Source organism: Petromyzon marinus, unplaced genomic scaffold, assembly GCF_048934315.1.
Source record: "Petromyzon marinus isolate PM22_M1 ecotype Great Lakes invasive population unplaced genomic scaffold, UKy_Petmar_22M1.pri1.0 PM_G_Scaffold_27, whole genome shotgun sequence".
NCBI classification, from domain to species: Eukaryota; Metazoa; Chordata; class Hyperoartia; order Petromyzontiformes; family Petromyzontidae; genus Petromyzon; species Petromyzon marinus.
This window is the reverse complement of record NW_027422839.1, coordinates 1,354,915-1,366,323: the sequence shown is the minus strand read 5'-3', so window position 1 is coordinate 1,366,323 and position 11,409 is coordinate 1,354,915. Positions and strand designations below refer to the sequence as shown.

Genomic DNA, 11,409 nt, shown 5'->3' with positions numbered 1-11,409 from the left:
CATTGCATTATACACCAGGAGGCACTTTGTGCTCAGATGTGTGACAGGCAGTTTGGCGAAGTGATGTCGCTGGTCATTCGTGTGATCAACTTTATTGTTGCCCGAGCCTTAAATGATCGCCAGTTTAAAACACTGCTGGATGAAGTTGTAAATAACTATCCTGGTCTGCTTTTGCACAGCAATGTGCGTTGGTTGTCAAGAGGGAAGGTGCTTAGCCGTTTTGCGGCTTGCCTGAACGAAATCCGGACTTTCCTTGAAATGAAAGGCGTCGGGCATCCTGAGCTAGCCGACACCGAGTGGCTCCTCAAGTTTTACTATCTCGTAGATCTGACTGAACATCTGAACCAGCTCAACGTGAAAATGCAAGGCATTGGAAATACAGTGTTATCCCTTCAACAAGCTGTATTTGCTTTTGAAAACAAGCTGGAGCTTTTCATCACGGATCTTGAAACAGGTCGTTTACTACATTTTGGAAAACTGAGCCAATTTAAAGATGCATGCACAGCAAGTGAGCCCATTCAAAACCTTGATCTCCACCAGCTAGCTGGCTGCACATCCAGTCTCCTACAGTCCTTCAAAGCACGCTTTGGAGAATTTCGTGAGCACACTCGTCTTTTTAAGTTCATCACCCATCCAAACGAGTGTTCACTGAACACAGCCGACCTGAATTACATCCCTGGTGTCTCCGTCAGAGATTTTGAAGCAGAAGTGGCTGACCTGAAGGCCTCAGACATGTGGGTGAATAAGTTCAAGTCACTGAATGAAGATTTGGAAAGAATCACACGACAGAAAGCGGAGTTGGCGAGCAAGCACATGTGGACAGAAATGAAAAAACTCCAACCCGAAGACCAGCTGATTCTCAAAACTTGGAACGCGCTTCCTGTCACATACCACACACTGCAGCGTGTGAGTATTGCTGTATTGACCATGTTTGGATCTACGTATGCATGTGAGCAGTCATTCTCACATCTTAAAAACATCAAGTCCAACCTACGATCACGTTTAACGGATGAAAGCCTCAACGCTTGCATGAAGCTTAACCTCACCAAGTACCAACCCGACTACAAAGACATCAGCAAATCCATGCAGCACCAGAAGTCGCATTAATGGTGAGTGTTATAACAACATTATTTAAAAGAATAAATTCAGAGGCTTATTATACTGACATTTAGTTGAATTCACTTTTAAAATATATTATATGGCTCTCACTGAAATAAATTTCCAATTTTTTTGCTTTCATGGCTCTCTTAGTCAAAAAGGTTCCCGACCCCTGATTTAGAGAGAGTCTGGCTGTTGAACCGGACGCCATCGGTTGGCAACACGCTCTGACATTGCAGTTGCACCGAGTTCGCCAGACCGAGTGTCGTGCACTTACACGCAGAATGTCACCCCTGTCACCACCCCCCCTGGCTCCGCCTCTGGATCGTGGTATATGCAAATCTTGGCCATACGCACAAGACACCGGGGTCAGCCCTTACCACAGCCACCGCGTCTCCCCCGCCTGCAGGCCCAGACTTGATTGGCCAGTGGGACGTGCTGCTGGGTGGGCGGCGAATCTCAAGGCCCGTGCGGCGCACGGAAGGGTGGCGTGGCCAACTCCATTCCCGGTTGCCGCCTTTGTCTCCCCATGCCGAGTAGACCCAGGGGAGACCCAGGACCGGGACGAACAGAATCCCTCACTCGTGTTAGCCGTGGCTGGGAATGTAACTGGGGTAGCTGGGGTACATCGTGCAGTTGTCTCGCTACTGCACCCACCACTCCCCCCATAATAGATACACACAAGTATCCCTTGTACAGCATTAACACACTTTAGGGGGAAGTGCCGTTGTCGAGTGGCGCCGATGAAGGCCGGCACATCACACGAGGGGGTGGGTGGCAGCACCACGCCCGGCCGCCTTTATCTCCCGAGTGGTAATATACCCCTGCATACACACACACACACAACAACAACCTCGTTGGACATGTTTGTTTTGTTGTAGTACTGATGGCCTTAATCTAAGTTTTTGTGGTCGTTGTTGTTGTTGTTTGACTTGCATCCCACTGTGAGTTTTTGCACACAGCGTTGGTGGTGCACGGTGCTTTTTTTTCAGGAATATTTTTGCTGTTTTTTTTTCTCCATGGATTTTCTGTTTTGCACAAAGTCACACACAAAGTAGTCACTTGAAGATGTTTTTCTTGTTCGTGTTTTATTTTTTTTGTTTGTTGTGGTTGCACTCCGATTCAAGAGCCGGATGGCTCACAGGGCTACACTCTTTGGTTCTATTCGGTAAAGTCACGTAGGTAAAAAATAAAACAACAAAAATCACGACGTTTCGGCCACAACACAAGCGACCTTCATCAGGTGTGGCCGAAACGTGATTTTTGTTGTTTTATTTTTTACCTACGTGACTTTACCGAATAGAACCAAAGAGTATGGATCCTTGCAGTCAGGAAAGCTTTAAATCTAGAATTCACAAGGCTATACTAAAATAAACTGAAACTGAATAAAACTGAACTGATGACGACCGTTTGTGTTATGGTCGAAACGTCGTGAGAATTTTTATTGTTTCATATATATTTTATTGTTTCCCTTCAACGTGACTTTACCGAAAGAGCTAAGAATATGAACCGAACCTACTATTGAAGGCACCGCTTTGTCCGATGCCCAATTCGTGTTCGCCCCCTGGCGGACTGAATGTGAAACCACTGGCAGGCAGTCGGTGCGCCCTCTCACACTTAAGTGGAAATTCCACACTCGCGCGGCAGGGACAAGTGTTTCAAAAAGGACAAACGCCGTTGACCTCTCACCAAGTCGTTTTTTTTTGTATCGACGCCGATGATGGCTGCCCGCGACGATTGAACCGTCCACGTGACGATCGAGACGCAGTCCCCGTGTCAGTCGCTGATGGATCAATTCGGGTGCGCATCGGCCTGGTGGTGTTCTGATGCGGTTGTCGATGAAACAGGTGTCTTCCGAGGAACGCCAAAGCCAGGGAGGTTGCCGTGTTTTGGGGTTTTTGAACGAGTTTGTTTTTTTATTCTGGACGTCCGCGCTAATAATGATTGTGATGTTTTTTTTTTCCTGCATGCCGCTCGTCCGGCCCGCGTGAAGACTGGAAGAATTTCGATTTAAAGCTTTCGTGACTGCAAGGATTCATCCTCTTTGGTTCTTTCGGTAAAGTCACCACGTAGAATGAGAATAAAATAATAAATTAATAAAATAAAATAACACAATGTTCATTGAAGCTCTGTCGTCCCGACAGGTCTGTTCCTTTCACCTGAAGAGGGCCACTTGTGTTGTGGCCCGAAACGTCGTGAGAATTTTATCGTGTTATTTTATTAATTTATTACTTTATTCTCATTCTACGTGGTGACTTTACCGAAAGAACCAAAGAAGGTGAAGCCTGGAAGCGTTTGTTGTTTGTCTGGGCGACCGTCCGCGTGGCGAGCACAGGGCTGTTTGTTTCGCCCGCCCTCCTGCAGCCTCTTGACAGGGCAATGTGGACACCCTGAATGCGCGTGGAGTTATTCACGTCCCCGGGATCTAGTGTGCCTGCGCCGGTGGCCTTTATCCGCCCAAAGGAAATCGAGCTCATCTCCTTTGGTTCTTTCGGTAAAGTCACCGCCACGTAGAATGAGAATAAAATAATAAAATAACACAATAAAATTCTCACGACGTTTCGGCCACAACGCAAGCGGCCGTCTTCAGGTGAAAGGTACAGAACTGTCGGGACGACAGAGCTTCAATGGAGCTTTCACCTGAAGACGGCCGCTTGCGCTGTGGCCAAAACGTCGTGAGAATTTTATTATTTTATTATTCTATTCTCATTCTACGTGGTGACTTTACCGAAAGAACCAAAGAAGATGAATCCTTGCAGTCACGAAAGCTTCAAATCGAAAAATCGAGCTCAGTTAATTGCATCGTCGCACCGCAAATCGACGGCGTGCTGTAGTGTCTCCATCGTTACAATTCGCCGTGCGCCTGCGACCGTAATGATTTGCTATTATGGACCCGTATCTCATGGGTGGGTGAATTAATCGCATCCTTTCAAATACTCTCCCTTGGTTTAATTCTGTTATGGAATGTTGGCCGATGGTTGGTTGAGGATAGTGATGGAATGACAGCCAAGGAATGGAATGCGGCCAATAGGATGCCCATCGAGACGACGGGATGATATCAGCTGATGAGTATCACCTGCAGGTACTGGGTGGATTAATACTTTTCGGGATCTCGGGAGATAGTGAGAGCTTTTTGAGAACCTCATCCAGCAGTGGATTGACCATGGATTCTGATGGTGATGGCACTGGACCACTCAGCAACTGTCGGTACAAAGGCACAATCAATGTTGAAGGCCTCTTTTTATCTGTGTTTCACAAAGCCAAGATAATATAACACATCTGTTCCATTTTTCGATTTAAAGCTTTCGTGACTGCAGGGATTCATATTCTTGGTTCTTTCGGTAAAGTCACCACCACTTAGAAGAGAAACAATAAAATAATAAAAATATAAAACAATACAATTCTCACGTTTCGACTGCAACACAAGAAGCAATCATCATCAGGTGTGAAAACCACAGCAATATTTTTTTTCAAATTTTCTTGTGTGAAAACCACAGTAATAATTTTTTTGAAATTTTCTTGCTGTGGTTTTCACACCTGATGATTGCTTCTTGTGTTGCAGTCGAAACGTCGTGAGAATTTTATTGTTTTATATTTTTATTATTTTATTGTTTCCCTTCTACGAGGTGACTTTACCGAAAAAACCAAGAATACTCATCTGTTCCAGTTATCGACGTCACTGATGATTTGAGATTAGAATGTATATGCTCTGAACCCTCAGCCCTGTTCACAAAAATGTAATGCTGCTTTGGTTAATTCATGAGAACCAGACAGGAGTTAATTAAGGGTAGACACTCGGATAGTAATACAAGAATGGTTATGACAAGAATGTTTATTAACTCAATTATAATTGCCCAAACGTCGTAGCATTGAAATGGTTGTGGTGGCTTTTGAATAGTGAAAAACTCCTTTTAAAAAAGTTTTATTTTAAAGTGCACTAAAAAGTAAAGAACTCGATTGGACAACGGGAAGTGGACGACATCTTGAGTACAAGATTTGACCACGACATCAAACAGAGGAATGAAGTTGAATAACTTTTTTGTCACAACTTCATTCAACTCACCGTCGAGAAGTACGTCAATGATGCGGCGCCTGCTCACACATCAACGCTTACTTGAATTAATTGGTTATTTTATGAATCAATCTTCAATATACAACTTTTGTTTGTGTGGAGTGAGGGTGCCCGTAACTCGTTCACATGGAGCAGGCGAGGCGATTCCACAGTTTAGGGACCGCGGCGTTTTTGACCTACACACAAATATATATGCATAATAAGGCGTCCATACAAAATGTTAATCACTTAAAGGGAGCCAATTAATTGGTTAATTGATGCCGATTTTGATACAGGCATGCATTGTCACCGGATCTGAGTACGTGTGCAAAATATGGAATTGATTGGACGACGGGAAGTGGATGAAATCTTTATCACAACATTTGACCACGACAGAGGAATCAAGTTAAGTAAAACCATTTTGAACGCGAATGAGAAATCTCCCCCCACCCTCCCCCGATGACGCGCGAGCGTTGCTAGGGGCAACCCCCGGGCAGCTTTAGCGGCGCAAGGAAATACTTAAATAATGCGAAATAGCACTAAATTGTTAATTTAACAACTTTTAAAGTTTACGGATGGGAAAACAGAATGGCGCTGGCTCACCACGGGGCTTACGGTGTGGTACCCGGCTACTTTTTTAAAAGTAAACTCCACGATTCGCGAGCAAGTGTGCGTCCACACAGAGACAGACAGACGGACACACAGAAAAAATGCCTTTTATAGGTAAGAAAAGAAAAACGATGACGAGACTCAATATGTGAAGAACACGGGATTTATTCGGTTCACAAGTCAACGGATATAACTTCAAAACACTTTTATCGGTCATCTTTTTCTCGAGACAGCGTTCCCGTGGGATTATTTCCAAGTCGATAGACGACACCTTTTTTTTACTCATCCTGGCAGACACACACACAGACACACGCCTCTGTCTGTGTGTGTGACTGTCTGTGAGTATGTCTGTGTGTTTCTATATGTGTGTGTCTGTGTGTGTCTATGTGTCTGTGTGTGTGCCTATGTGTCTCTGTGTGTGTCTGTGTCTCTGTGTGTCTATGTGTCTTGTGTGTGTCTGTGTCTATGTATCTCTGCGTGTGTCTGTCTTGGTGTGTTTGTCTATGTGTCTGTGTCTATGTGTCTCTGTGTCTATGTGTCTGTGAGTATGTCTGTGTGTCTGTTTGTGTATTTCTATGTGTGTGTCTGTGTGTCTACGTGCTCTGCATGTGCCTATGTGTCTTTGTGTGTCTGTGTCTCTGCCTGTGTCTATGTGTCTTGTGTGTGTCTGTGTCTATGTATCTCTGCGTGTGTCTGTCTTTGCGTGTGTTTGTCTGTGTCTCTGTGTGTGTCTATGTGTCTCTGTGTGTGTCTATGTGTCTGCGTGTGTCTATGTGTCTGTGTGTCTATGTGTATGTGTCTACAGTGACACGCGGTGGTGGTAGTGATGGCGGTAGTGGTGGCGGCCGTGTGGTGCGTGTCGAACTTCTTTCACGCCGTACGTATCGTAAACATCGCCACAGGGGAGATTAAGGTGGCTGCGGGTGCTGGCGATGATTACTGGGCGCCCCCCTGCCCGCCTACGCCGCTAAACGTCGCTCGCCAGTCTGTTCCAAGCTATGGGGTAGGGGGAGCGAGATAGAGAGGGGGGGGGGGTGGTGGTGGTAGACCTTTGTCTTGTGGCGTGTAAATATTGTTGCGTGCGTGCGGGGTTTGTCCATGTGGTGGCGGTAATAGCGGTGAGTCGAGCAAAAGCGGTGAAAGTTTTTGGGGTCGCTCCGAGCTCACCCTGTCACCCATCGCTCTCGAGCTCCCTCCTAGGGGAGGATGACGAGGTTGACGAGGTTGACGAGGTTGATGATCCTCATCGTTTGTGGTTGTGAATGCAGAAATAAACATCAGAATCTGGTGGTTTCATTCTGACCTCCGATCCTGGTCAGCAATTGAACGTCGGGAAACCCTTGCGCCGAGGGGCCCCACTAGTGGGCGTGGCCGTGCCCCACCAGTGGGCGTGGCAGTGCCCCCACCAGTGGGCGTGGCCGTGCCCCCATCACGTGGCGTGTGTAGTGACGGCAGCTACGCTCGGAGTGGCTGGATAATAAAGCTTGAAACGCACAGCAAACCACGTGGCCTCGGTGACACGCGATGCGAAGAGGACAGGCAGCCTATACAAAGACAAAGGCACCCCCAGTAGCCTCAGCACACTTTTGTGGCAAGTTCTGTTGGGAGTAGCAATTAAGGGCAGCACTGTAGGGCACTCCGGGGTGGGGAGATAGGGGGGTGGACAGCACCACAGGCCATCAGCCAGCTGCAGAAACATTCCCCTCCTCCACTCATCTCACTCACCCAGTCACCCCTCCACTCACCCCTCCACTCACCCCACCACTCATCTCACTCACCCCTCCATTCATCTCACTCACCCAGTCACCCCATTCACCCCCCCACTCACCCCTCCACTCATCTCACTCACCCCTCCACTCACCCCTCCACTCATCTCACTCACCCCTCCACTCACTCCTCCACTCACTCCTCCACTCATCTCACTCACCCATCCACTCACCCCTCCACTCACCCCTCCACTCACCCCTCCGCTCACCCCTCCACTCATCTCACTCACCCAGTTACCCACTCACCCCTCCACTCACCCCTCCGCTCACCCCTCCGCTCACCCCTCCACTCATCTCACTCACCCCTCCACTCACCACTCCGCTCACCCCTCCGCTCACCCATCCACTCACCCCACTCACCCCTCCACTCATCTCACTCACCCAGTCACCCACTCACCCCTCCACTCACCCCTCCGCTCACCCTCCGCTCACCCCTCCGCTCACCCCTCCGCTCACCCCTCTACTCATCTCACTCACCCCTCCACTCACCCCTCCGCTCACCCCTCCGCTCACCCCTCCACTCATCTCACTCACCCCTCCACTCACCCCTCCACTGATCTCACTCACCCCTCCACTCACCCCTCCACTCACGCCTCCGCTCACGCCTCCGCTCACCCCTCCGCTCACCCCTCCACTCATCTCACTCACCCCTCCACTCACCCCACTCACCCCTCCGCTCATCTCACTCACCCCTCCACTCACCCCACTCACCCCTCCACTCATCTCACTCACCCAGTCACCCACTCACCCCTCCACTTATCCCACTCACCCCTCCACTCACCCCTCCACTCATCTCACTCACCCACTCACCCCTCCACTCACCCCACCACTCACCCCTCCACTCATCTCACTCACTCACCCCTCCACTCACCCCACTCACCCCTCCATTCATCTCACTCACCCAGTCACCCACTCACCCCTCCACTCACCCCACTCACCCCTCCACTCATCTCACTCACCCACTCACCCCTCCGCTCACCCCTCCACTCATCTCACTCACCCCTCCGCTCACCCCTCCGCTCACCCCTCCACTCACCCCTCCGCTCACCCCACCACTCATCTCACTCCGCTCACCGCCCAGCCCCCCAGTAGCCCGAGCTGCTGCTGCTGGGGGGCGTTGTCCCCCAGCACCGCGTTGGCCCTCAGCAGGAACCTCGTGCGGTGACGCCGCCTCTCCCCCCCCCCCTCCCTCCCCTGCCAGCAGCGCCCTCCTGCACCACCACCTCGTCCGCCTCCTCCTCCGCGTAGGCCGCTGCCAGCAGCAGCTCCGCAATGCCTCCCACCGTGTCGCCGTCCCTCAGGGCCCTCCCCGGGGGGGTCGCCCCCCCCCCACCGCCCCCCCCGCCGCGTGGATCCGCGCCGAGCGGCACACCGGCGTCACGAGCCGCGGCCGCGAGGGGGGGGCTGCCGGCGCTGCGGTGGAAGGGGGGGCCGTGATGTTAGGGGGGGCAGCCAGGGTGGTGGTGGTGGTGCAGGAGATGTTGGCGGCTGGGGTGGTGGTGGTGCAGGAGATGTGGGCGACTGGGGTGGTGGTGCAGGAGATGTGGGCGGCTGGGGTGGTGGTGCAGGAGGTGTGGGCGGCTGGGGTGGTGGTGGTGCAGGAGATGTGGGCGGCTGGGGTGGTGGTGCAGGAGGTGTGGGCGGCTGGGGTGGTGGTGGTGCAGGAGATGTGGGCGGCTGGGGTGGTGGTGGTGCAGGAGGTGTGGGCAGCTGGGGTGGTGGTGGTGCAGGAGATGTGGGCGGCTGGGGTGGTGGTGCAGGAGATGTGGGCGGCTGGGGTGGTGGTGCAGGAGATGTGGGCGGCTGGGGTGGTGGTGCAGGAGATGTGGGCGGCTGGGGTGGTGGTGGTGGTGCAGGTGTGGGCAGCTGGGGTGGTGGTGCAGGAGGTGTGGGCGGCTGGGGTGGTGGTGGTGGTGCAGGTGTGGGCAGCTGGGGTGGTGGTGCAGGAGGTGTGGGCGGCTGCAGTCACGAAAGCTTTAAATAAAAAATGTTCGACTTTAAATTTTAAAAAAAATTCGACTAAATTAAATTAAAAACTTAAAACATTTTTCGACTTAAATAAATTAAAACAAATTAAAAAAAAATTTCGCCCTCAAAATCACTCGAACCTTGGGCAGCTGAGGCGCGCGAGTTCACTTCGTCCATCGTAGACATCGCCGGAGAAGTTGTTGTTGTGCTGTTGTTTAGTCGTCGTTGTATAGCTGTTGTATAGTCGTTGTTTATTTGTAGTTTAATGTTTAAAGTGGTAAAGTTAAATGGTTAAAGTCGCAGCCTCAGTGGAGGCCTTCGAGGCGGCCATCGACAAATTCTGAAATTTCGCGACCCTTGCCCCCTGAACTTGCCTCCGATTGGCTGCGGGAGAGGACATACACACACGAGTGTACACCATCACACCATCACACACAGTGCACACCACCACACTATCACACATACAGAGTGCACACCACCACACTATCACACACACAGAGTGTACATCACCACACCATCACACACACACACCTCACGCTTTCTCTCTGTTTAAACGTGAAAACTCTTAAACTCTTAAAACACCAACCCTTAAACACTAACCCTTAAAAGCCAACTCTTAAACACCAACCCTTAAACGCCAACCCTTAAACACCAACCCTTAAACACAAACCCTTAAACACCAACCCTTAAACACCAACCTTTAAACACTACCCTTAAACACCAACCCTTAAACACCAACCCTTAAACACCAACCCTTAAACACCAACCCTTAAACACCAACCCTTAAACACCAAGCCTTAAACACAAACCCTTAAACATCAACCCTTAAACGCAAACCCGTAAAAGCCAACCCATAAACGCCAACCCTTAAACACCAAACCTTAAGAAGCAACCTTTAAACACTAACCCTTAAACGCCAACCTTTAAACACCAACCCTTAAACGCCAACCTTTAAACACCAACCCTTAAACGCCAACCTTTAAACGCCAACCCTTAAAGGCAAACCCTTAAACACAAACCCTTAAACACCAAACTTGCACGCCACAACCTGGACGGTAGAGGGCATTCTTTACCTCACGCTTTCTCTCAAAAGTGGCGACCTCACACTCCTAGCGGGTCGTCCTCCTCCTCGTCGTCCTCGTCGTTAATTGAGCAACAAAAATAAATTTTCCGGCGTCTGCACCCCCCTCACGAATTAAAAAAAATGGCGGTGGGTGAGGGGGAGGAGCCAAAACAAATTGGCGGGAAAACAAAAAAACTTCGCGTCACGTGGGAAGGGAGACGCCAAATCCGATTGGCTCCGAGGCGGGAGCGACTTTGAGGCAATTTTTTTTTACAGTACGAAATTACAAAACTCAACATCGACAATAAAACTCGCGTTGGCATTCGCGCCGGTGTAAATAAATGTAAAAAAAATAAAAGTTGTATTGTTGACGTACCATATTTAAATCAAATGTTTTTACTCGAACGCGATTCCGTTGTTTCGATTCATTCTCGTGCTGAATCGTGTCGAGCTATGATTACGAAACGCGAATCGTGATCCGAGTTTGCTAAGCCAATGGGAGCGCAACGCTGCTAAAGGCAGCGTCCAATAGGAGAAGGCGATGGTGGGAGGTGGCCGGGTGCCGCTTGGACCAATCAGTGAGCAGGGTGTTCAATGTTTCCCGCTCTTTCGGGGGTTTTTTTGTTAATCACAAAAACAATATTTAAACCCCGGGGTAAAAGTTATGGAGAGCATTGTTTTAAAAAGTGTGTAGTCGGAAAAGTTTGCACGTAAATTATATTGAAACAGAGGAGCAATAACAATAATATAACTCCACCAATATCTTCTACAATGGATTCCAATGTTATCCCAAAGGTAATCGATTCCAACAGCTATAAACACTACTACCAACTCGACTCCCACTTTATCCCCAT

The 11,409-nt window shown here is 49.6% G+C and overlaps 1 long non-coding RNA gene across 1 annotated transcript; it reads right to left on the bottom strand.

Moving 5' to 3' along the window:
• Nucleotides 1-5,905: 5,905 nt before the first annotated feature.
• LOC142913928 (uncharacterized) lies at nt 5,906-10,994 on the bottom strand. Its single transcript, XR_012934984.1, has 4 exons — nt 10,566-10,994; nt 9,633-9,876; nt 8,599-8,937; nt 5,906-6,754 (listed from the first exon to the last, which is right to left on the bottom strand). It is a non-coding gene; the product is annotated as an uncharacterized LOC142913928 (long non-coding RNA).
• Between the last annotated feature and the right edge of the window lie 415 nt (nt 10,995-11,409).